This window comes from Zea mays, chromosome 7 (genome assembly GCF_902167145.1).
Source record: "Zea mays cultivar B73 chromosome 7, Zm-B73-REFERENCE-NAM-5.0, whole genome shotgun sequence".
NCBI classification, from domain to species: Eukaryota; Viridiplantae; Streptophyta; class Magnoliopsida; order Poales; family Poaceae; genus Zea; species Zea mays.
In genome coordinates this window covers 125,757,461-125,767,287 of record NC_050102.1, presented here as the reverse complement: position 1 = coordinate 125,767,287, position 9,827 = coordinate 125,757,461, and the positions used below count along the sequence as shown (strand labels likewise).

At 47.3% G+C, this 9,827-nt stretch overlaps 1 pseudogene; it reads left to right on the top strand.

Annotated features, from left to right (window-relative positions):
* Positions 1-614: 614 nt before the first annotated feature.
* LOC103634144 (uncharacterized) overlaps positions 615-9,827 on the top strand; it is a 33,891-nt pseudogene continuing 24,678 nt past the window's right edge.

Here is a 9,827-nt window from a genome sequence, read left to right as displayed (position 1 = left end):
AACGCGAAACTATATTTGATATTGGTATTTGATATCGGTTGACACTGTAGAGTAAAGTTTGAATATAAAATAGGATAGAATCATAGAAATGGGATAGAGATATACTGAAGATAGTCTAATAACGATAGGTAGAATTCAAATTAGATATGTCTACAAGAATCAATATATGATTCAATATTCAAGTCCAGATACTCAATATTCAATCCGTATTAAATTTTTATTTATATTCGTATTTTTAAATTTGAATATTTAAGATGTTGATATGTATTTAAATCTTATGCAACAAAACTCAATATATCCGATTTAAATTTAAAAAGAAAAATATGAAAACAAATATGGAACAAGTAATATACGTCCATATTCAAGTCCGCGAACTCACCCGCTTCCGTGTGTCGTCCTCCTCCCCCACTTCGTGTGTGCTGCCCCCGCCATAGCTGCAACCTTGTCCTATCCATCATCCTCGCCCTGACACGCTTGCAGGACCACCGCAAACACCCCCCACCTACTCTCTCAACCGTCATCTGACTCGCGCGGACATATTTCATCACCCAAACCCTAGGACGCATATTTCGCTTCCTCATTTACATCGTCGCAGCCGTCGTACCATCGCCACCATGACGTTCGCCTTCACCTCTGCCTCCTCCGTGTCACGGCCCATAGTGTATGAACATTGTTTGTAATTGACAGCTAGCTTAGTATTGTGTTGGTTAAGCAATAGTAGTAGAAGAGAAGGGTTTGGTGTGGCCTTAGGCCATTTAAAGGCATATATAAGCATTCTTGTAATCAATCAGAAAACTATGGAATAACAGAAATTAGAAATACCAGAACCAATTCAGTTAGGGTTCTTACCTGGCTATTCTTGGTGATTTCCTAGTGCGCGTTCTTACACCCCCAACGTTGTCCTCGTCGGCGGTCAGCATGCGCTACACTTGGTATCGGATTCAACAGTCTTCGGTGGCTTCCATGTCGTCATCGTCGTCGTCAGGTTGTCGTCGTCCTTTGGTGCGATCACGACTGGTGTCATCGTGCTCGTGCGTCTTCGACGTGCGAGTTGTTTGGCGTCATCACGGTGCCACCTGTAAAACCTTCAGTGCAAATGAGGTTTGTTCTGGATGCGATGGTTGAATCTTTGCGTATGGAGGGCGATCATTGGACCCAAGTCATGGACGAGTTGAAGTCGATCAACCAACGCATAGGCAAGGTGGAACAAGTTCAACATCAGTTGATGGGCCAACATATGTTGTCGTTTTCTATGGCTGAGCAGGCAGTGAAGGATCGTGATATGATGGCTCGGCAGATCGAGGAGACCGGGAAGAGGGTGGTGTCATTAATGTTGAAAAGGATGGCAGAGGAGATGGAGCAATTTGGTGAACAAGGTTCGGAACCATCTGGTGAGCCTTCTATTACTCATTCTAGACCTTCTCCATCATGTCACCTAGGCGGGCATGTACGGGAATAGCAGAGAACTATAGGGGAGCATGGCCATGGAGCGTTTCAAAACAGACAAGAGGAGAGTGCTACTCATGCCTCATTGCTGAAGTTCTCATTCCCCAAGTTTCAAGGAGATCAACCATCGATTTGGTTAGATAAATGCAAGGATTACTTCACTATTTGTCATGTGTCGGATATTATTTGGGTTATGGCTGCTTTATTGCATATGGAGGGGAAGGCAGCTAAGTGGTGGCAGGTCTAAAAACTACATCACATAGTGGTGAGTTGGCAGCAGTTCACCACTGCGATGGTTACTACTTTTGGTCCTTATGATTATCCAAAAGTCATGTATGACATGATGCATCTAAAACAGACTAGATCAGTTGAAGGATATTTTGTTGTTTTCGATGATTTGAGGTATGCTACAGCTGTGCATAATCCTCAAATGGGTGAACTCTTTTATGTGACAGTTTGTGAAGGGATTGAAAGAGGAGATTCAAGGTCCAGTTCTGTGTCAAATTCATACTACTATGAGTATAGTTGTCCTTTTGACTCAGTTGTATCAAGATGTTTGGCCAAATCCAAGTCTAGATTTTAGAGACCTGTTGGTAATACCAGAATTGTAGGGCCACCTAAGATGGAAGTGAAGGGGGTGTTGGTCCAATGGATTACACCAAATAGCAACAACTGAGAGATTACAGACGTTTGCATGGTCTGTGTTTCACATGTGGAGACAAATTTGAGGCGGGTCATGCGGCTAAATGTGGGAAGAAACCTCAGGACCAGTTGCAAGTTATGCCTACAGAGGATATGGACAAAGAACTTAGTGAGGAGGTACTCCAACATCTAGAGCTAGAGGATCAGTTGACAGAAGGTTTGTGCAAGATCTTTGTTCATGTTGTGTCAGGAACTAAAGGGATGGAGAGTATCAGGCTAAGAGCCATGGTGAAGGATCAGGTGTTTTTGTTGTTGGTTGATTCTGGTAGTTTAGCTACCTTTACCAACTCTTCATTTGTGCAACAAGTGGGTTTGCCATATATTCAGTGTGCTCCTACCAAGGCGAAGGTAGCTAATGGTGTTGAATTGGTGAGTAATTTGATGGTCTCTGATGTGGAATGGTGGTGTGATGGTTTCACTTTCCAAACTGATATGAGAATATTAGATCTAGGTTCTTATGATGCCATATTGGGCTTCGATTGGTTGAAGGGCCATAGTCCTATGACTTGTAATTAGGAGTACAAAACTCTATAATTCTGGTATAAGCAAAGAACAATTAAGTTGCAAGGAGTTTTGGATGCTGGTGCTTCTGTAGTTACTGCTTTGTCTTTGGTTCAACTGAATAAATGCTTTGTCTACTTTTTTGGGTTTGACTGGATATTATAGGAAGTCTATGAAAGATTATGGAGTTATTGCCAAACCATTAACTCTTTTGTTGAGGAAGAAACAATTTTAGTGGCATGAAGGGGCAACCACTGCTTTTCAACAATCAAAGAAGGATATGATCAATACTCCTGTTCTAGCTCTTCCAGGTTTTTTCTCAGCCATTTACTATGGAGACTGATGCTAGTGATGTGGGGTTGGAGCAGTGTTGTTGCAAAAGGGCCAACCTATTGCTTTCATAAGTAAGTCCTTGGTTGAAAAGAATAGGCATTTGTCCATCTATGAGAAATAATTCTTATCTTGATTATGGTTGTGGAAAAAAGGAGACCCTATTTACAGCATAATGTCACTGTTAAGATTGATCACAAGAGTTTAACATTCTTGGAAGGTCATCAGCTGCACTCTCCTTTTACAAAGAAAGTCTATGTCTAAATTTGTCACACCCAGATTTCGGGGCACCAAGACCCGGGCACGAACATAATCATCAGGTGTGCTAGGACCAAGTCTTACATATATGATGACTCATGGTATAGAACGAATGTCACATCTTTACTATATAATAGGAGTTCTGTACAAAATAATTAAATAATTATATTATACGAAAACAACGATCCAACAACCCAAAGTTGACTGTGAGACGACGGCCTAGACCTCTCACGATCTCATCACAGCATCCTCCATGCGCCTCTTCCTGCGGTACCTGTTCTTGACCTATGGGGGTGTGAGATAGCAGGGGTGAGCTCACATACGTTCATTGCTCAACAAGTTGTGGGGAATAATGTGCATGAACTCACCAAAGGTGGGAGCTCATGTGAAGTGTAAGGCTTACCAAAGAGGATGGTTGAAGCTGAACATTGCTTTTAAAGTTGGTCAAAATTTTATTAGCAATTACTAAGTATAAGTAGATACCAACCCAAATAAGTAGTAGATCAAAATTTATAACAACACCAGCGATGCAATGCATATGACAAATTGAATTTAGTTTCATAAATTAATCATGCAAGGGTCTTGAGCTGCTCATGACCGCGAGCACGACTAGTATACTAGTTTTACACTCTATAGAGGTGGTATCCTTTACCCACAAGTCATGTTACCCATCTGCCATGGGGTTGTACGGGCCCCATACACCTTTACCAAGGAAGGGAGGCAGGGTAACACTACGAGGCCTTTACAAAGTTCCACTAGCTTCCGAAAACCCGCTACAGTTTATAGGAAGAGCAATGCAGGAATCCCTCGTCTGATCGCCATCGCAGCAAAATCAACCCGAGAACCTCCCTACACGCCTACTCCCCTATTGTCATTGCCCCTTTCGGGTAAGATAGTCTTCCACTAGCTTTCCTAATTAGTCAGCTAAGGGTGTCCCATTCCACCCTTGTGGTGGCACATGTTTCTCAAGTTAAGGTCGATGTTCCAATTAATATAATGATCTTTTCATGAATAATAAGTAAAACAACAGTATAATTGGAACATGATCATAATGTAATATTGAAAGGGAAATGTGCCCTTGGGCCATTTCTAAGTATTTTGGTGATTGAGTGCCAACACAAATGCTTAAGTGTTAATCTATGCCAATTGATGGACAAAGTGCAAATCAAGAGTAAAGGTATGTTTCTAAGACTTAGTACATTGTTTTGGAGACTAATGTATTGTGTCTAAGTGCTAGAAACAGGAAAAGACCAATTTGGAAAAGACTTGGCTAAGCAGCCAAGACTTTGCGCAGTCTGGGTGCACCGAACTGTCCGGTGGTGCACCTGACAGTGTCCGGTGCGCCAGGCTGGCGACTGTCAACTGGCTGCTCTCGGGAAGCGATCAACGGCGTACGACTATAAATCACCGGACTGTCCAGTGGTGCACCGGACTGTCCAGTGAGCCATTCACAGGCGAAGTCGTCGCTCTCGGGAAGCGATTAATGGCGTACGGCTAAAATTCACCGGACTGTCCGGTGAGCCAACGGTCGAGCGCGCCAACGGTCGGGCGCGCAATCCGCGCGCGACGCATGGCCGAGCCAACGGTCGGATGGGAGCACCGGACTGTCCGGTGTGCACCGGACAGTGTCCTGTGCGCCAACGGATCCAAGTCTCCAACGGTCGGCTGCGCCAGAATAGGAAAGAAATCCGCACCGAACAGTGTCCGGTGGTGCACCGGACTGTCCGGTGCGCCAGTCGACAGAAGGCAAGAATTGCCTTCCTGGAATGCTCTCAAGGGCTCCTAGCTGCATTGGGGCTATAAAAGGGACCCCTAGGCGCATGGAGGAGCACACCAAGCATTCTCTAAGCATTCCTAAGCACCAAGACTCCAATTCCGCGCATTCGATTCCTTGTGATAGCAACTAAAGCTCCATTTGAGTAGAGAACTCTTTGAGTTGTGTTGAGAGCTCGTGTTGTGACTTGTGTGCGTGTTGTTGCTCTGATTTTGTGTCTTGTGTGCGTTGCTCATCCCATCCTTACTTCTGTGCTTCTTTGTGATAATCAAATTGTAAGGGCGAGAGGCTCCAAGTTGTGGAGATTCCTCGCAAGTGGGATATAGTAAAGTGAAAGCAAAACACCGTGGTATTCAAGTGGGTCTTTAGACCGCTTGAAAGGGGTTGAGTGCAACCCTCGTCCGTTGGGACGCCACAACGTGGAGTAGGCAAGTGTTGGACTTAGCCGAACCACGGGATAAACCACTGTGGCATCTCTGTGTTGATCTTCTTGTGGTTATCGTGTTGTGCTAACTCTTAATCAAGTTTTGTGGATTAAGTTTCAAGTTTTTACAGGATCACCTATTCACCCCCTCTAGGTGCTCTCAAACATTAATCCCAAAACCATATAGAGCAATAGCAAAGACTACCCAAAAGTTCAGGGGTAAATAAGGTGTAAAGATAACCAAACTAGGGTGACCTAATGGGTCCCATAAAAATTAAGCCTATGCATGATAAAATGGTTACAGAGAACATTATTGGTTAAATAAAAGTGGTCAAGGGCACAACTTGCCTGGGACTCGAGAATCTAGGTACCAGGATGATCTTCCAATTCTCACGACCTCACTTCTATTCGTAGCAATACAAACATACATGGTATAGGCAAAATTAACATCACACCAAACATAAGCACAAGATGCATAATAATAATCTACACGCCGCTACGAGATCGTGGGTTCAAGAACTACAAAAATCGGAGTTACAGTTAAGGAGTTATGATGTGATTAAATGATTAAAACTAGATCTTATGTTTATTTTATAAATCAGGAGAAGAGATAACCTAAAGTAGTAATTAATTCAACTTTAATCTAAATTATAACTTGACCATAGATCATATTTTAGTGGGTTATAATGATAGACAGATTAACAAGATTAATCAACATGAGTTAAATAAAGATCTAATTATAAAAGAATGAGATATGGTACAATAAATGTCGTTATTGTGTAGACAAGAATTTTATGAATCTAACACAACAAGAACATAGTAAAACAGAGTTAAAATGTGTAAGATATGATTTTTCTAACATTTTTAGGATTATTTTTATGTTTAAAATCATTTTCTACATTTATATACCCATTTCTGGTAATCTGTTTGGACTGCGCGTTAAATTTCTAATAGCCTAGGGGCCCAACCGAAAGAAGGATCAATCTGCAATATAGTTTGAACTGAGGTGGACGATGACTTTAATTCTAATAAACTCAGAGGCACATTTGCATAATCACTTCGGCCGAAGGGGTATGGTTGAATGCCGACCGTCCGATCACCAGTTGAGGGCTCGTACCAAACTCTCCATAATGGTATGCTGCCCCTAATCCAGCCCATCCACTCCTTATCCAACAGCTCTCCCATCAACTCTGTAGCGCCAGATCCACGATCAACGATCCACACTTCTTCTACCTCTGGCCACATGGACACCGCGGCACAGAGACACCCCACGGCGTCGCCGCCCCACCGAAATGCATCTAAACGAGGTTTTGGCGTTCGATTCTAAGTGACAACGAGTCCAACACATAGATCCTACCAGGCTTATCAACTGGGAGGCTTCTTATCGGATCGAGTGGACGCAGAGAGTTAGCCATGGTAGCAAGCGGCACGCGGTGACGCCGAGTAATCCTGAGCATCACAGGCTTCAAATCCACACGGCGAGGCCCTGACCCCAACCCAATGAACCCCGCGAACCTCTAAGGCCAGTTCTTTTGGTCCGGAAAGCTTCACAGGCAGGGTTCCATGGCGGCGATCTCCCTGCTCTCTCTCTCTCTTACTGTGTTCTCTCCTTGGTGGCATGGGGATTCTGGCGGACAGGGCGCTCGCGAGCGAGGACGAGGAGGGAGGAGGTTGCGAGGATTCGGCTGGTTAAATAAGGATGAGGGCGCGTGATTGTGGCGGCCGGTAAGCAGACCCAGCGAACGCAACGGCGTCCCATGCGCCGTTTCTGTTAGAGAGGATAGGGACGACGCTGATCAAGGGGGCCCACAAGCAGCGGCACAGTGGCGAGTCCGTGCCCGCAAGTGTGAGTGAAGGTGGGTGGCTGACGTCAGGCCAAAGGGCCCATGCGGCAGAGACCAAGCAAGCGCACGCATGGCTCCCCCGAGTCACTGATGAAGTGGGTCCACCAGTCGCCCACTTGCCAGCGTGCGGCGAGGGGTGGAGGCGAAATAGGTCCATGGGCCAACGCTGGGGAGAAAGGGTGTTGTGCCAGTTTGGGGATCTAGGCCCAAGCGCCAAGTAAGTCCTTTTATTTTTTCTATATTCTTTTCTAGTTTATATTCCCCTTTTGATTTCCAAATTTTAAATTCAAATCCAAGATAAAGTTTAAGAATTCAAATTTAATTCACACTCAAAATCAATCATGATGCAATAGATATATTTTTATTTTAATTTATTTATTTGTTTGGTAGATGTTTGAAATATGAAACACACTCATATTGTTCCTTTCTTTTTAGGAAAATAGCATTTTGAATGTGGGATAAGAATCAAAAGTTACTTCAAAAATAAATATTCATTATCTATTTATTTTGAAATAAGGTATTGTATACTTTCATTTAAGGGTTTTTTATTGTTTTAAGAGTATGTATAGTTTATGAGGAAAACAAATCAATGGAGTATCTTCTTGTCGGGTACCATAATTAGGGGTACCCCCAACGCTCCTAATCACGGGTGGTTAACACCCTCAGACCAACTGACGGGTGCGGTTCAAGCCAAGACTTCGTCTACCCGAAGGGCGCGATCTTACCCGAGCCCAGCCTCGGGTAGGAACAGTGGTCCCAGACGAATTCACGCCTCGCCCGAGGGCCTCCTCAGGCGGCAGGCGCCACCTCGGCTCTCCCGAGGCCCGGCTCGGGCAGGCTTCGTCGTGAAGCAACCTTGGCCATACTGCCTCACCAACCGACCGCTTCGCAGGCGCATTAAATGCGGGGATGCCTGATACCGTATCTTGACACACGCGCCTCAGTCGGTCAGGTCGAAGTGACTGCAGTCACTTCGCCCCTCCTCTTTACTGTCCGATATGACAGGAAAACAGCGCCGCCCGCTCCGCTCCGACTGCCGTGTCAGCCACCCGGCAACGACTGACAACAGGTCACGATCAACCACCGAGCTCAAGCCTCGGGCGCCACAGGAAGCTCCGCCTCGCCCGACCTCACGCTCTGGCCTCGGGAGGAGATCTCTGCCTCGCCCAACCCCCGGACTCGGCCTCGACCCCGGTCTCGGGAGGAATCGCGTCCTCGCCCGACCCCGGCCTCGGCCATAAGAGAAGTCTCCGCCTCGACCGACCCTGGGCTTGAACTGACCGTGCTGATAGGGGATACATCATTCCCCTACTCCTAGCCTGCTCAGGCTACAAGGAACAAGACCGGCGTCCCATCTGGCTTACCCCGGCGACAGGTAATGATGGTTCCCCGCGTGCGCCATGACGCCTATGGCTCTCAGCCCCTTATGACAGCAAGGAGACATCAGCAGGGTCCTCGCCGCGCTGCCAGCTATGCTCCTACAGGACTCAGGCGCTCCTCCGGCGGCCACGCCATCACATGTACAGCGCCCAAGCTCACCCCCGACGGCCACGTTGGCTTGTACACAGGGCTTAGGCACTCCACTGCCGGACACGTTAGCGCATAGCTACGCCCCCCGTTGTACACCTGGACTCTCTCCTTGCCTCTATAAAAGGGGAGTCTTGGGCCACCCTGAAAGAAGTTCGAGGTTCGCGCGAGGGGAAGCGGCGTACGAGCCATCTCTCTCTCTCTCCCTCACGCGACGCGCTTGTAACCCCTACTGCGAGCGGCACCCCTGGTGCAGGATAATACAAGGCTTGTCCCACATCTTGTGTTCCATCGTGCGCCAACCCATCTGGGCAGGGACACGCAGCGACAATTCACTCGTCGGTCCAGGGACCCCCCCGGGGTCGAAACGCCGACAGTTGGCGCGCCAAGTAGGGGCCTGTTGCGTGTTAACGAACACCTTCCCGTTGAGATCCAGATGGGGAGTCTTCAGCAACCTCTCCAGCCCGGGACGGTGCTCCGCTTCGGGAGTCTTGAGTTCATGTCCCTCGACGGCAGCTACGACATGGTACTCCTCCCCCCGCGGCGCGACGATAACGACGGTCTTCGACTCGCACGACGATGACGAGCTCTATGACAACATCTCCCCGCGGCAGAAGAGGAGCACTCCGGTCGTCCCCGCCACCCTCCTCGTCGGAGGAGGCGGAGACGGGGCAACCATGGCCACGTAGGAGGCGGCACCTTGTCGGCTGTCGCACTAGAGCGAGTCGACGACGCCGGCACTCCCCCGCGGGACATGTCGGACATGGCCCTCGCACCTGAGGCGACGGCGGGTGTCACTTCCCCGCAACGTGTCAGCCCCAAGCGGACTGATGACGCCAGCACCCTCGCGAAAGGCCTGATGGGCGTTACCCTCGTACCTGAGTTGACGGTGTGTACCGCTCCCGACGTGACTTCACCACCGTCCAACGACCAAGAGGTACCATCCGTTTTCCATCCCATACCTTTTCGGTTCAGCTTCGATCCACCTAGCGACCCCGCGATGGTGAGCGCCTTCGTAAAG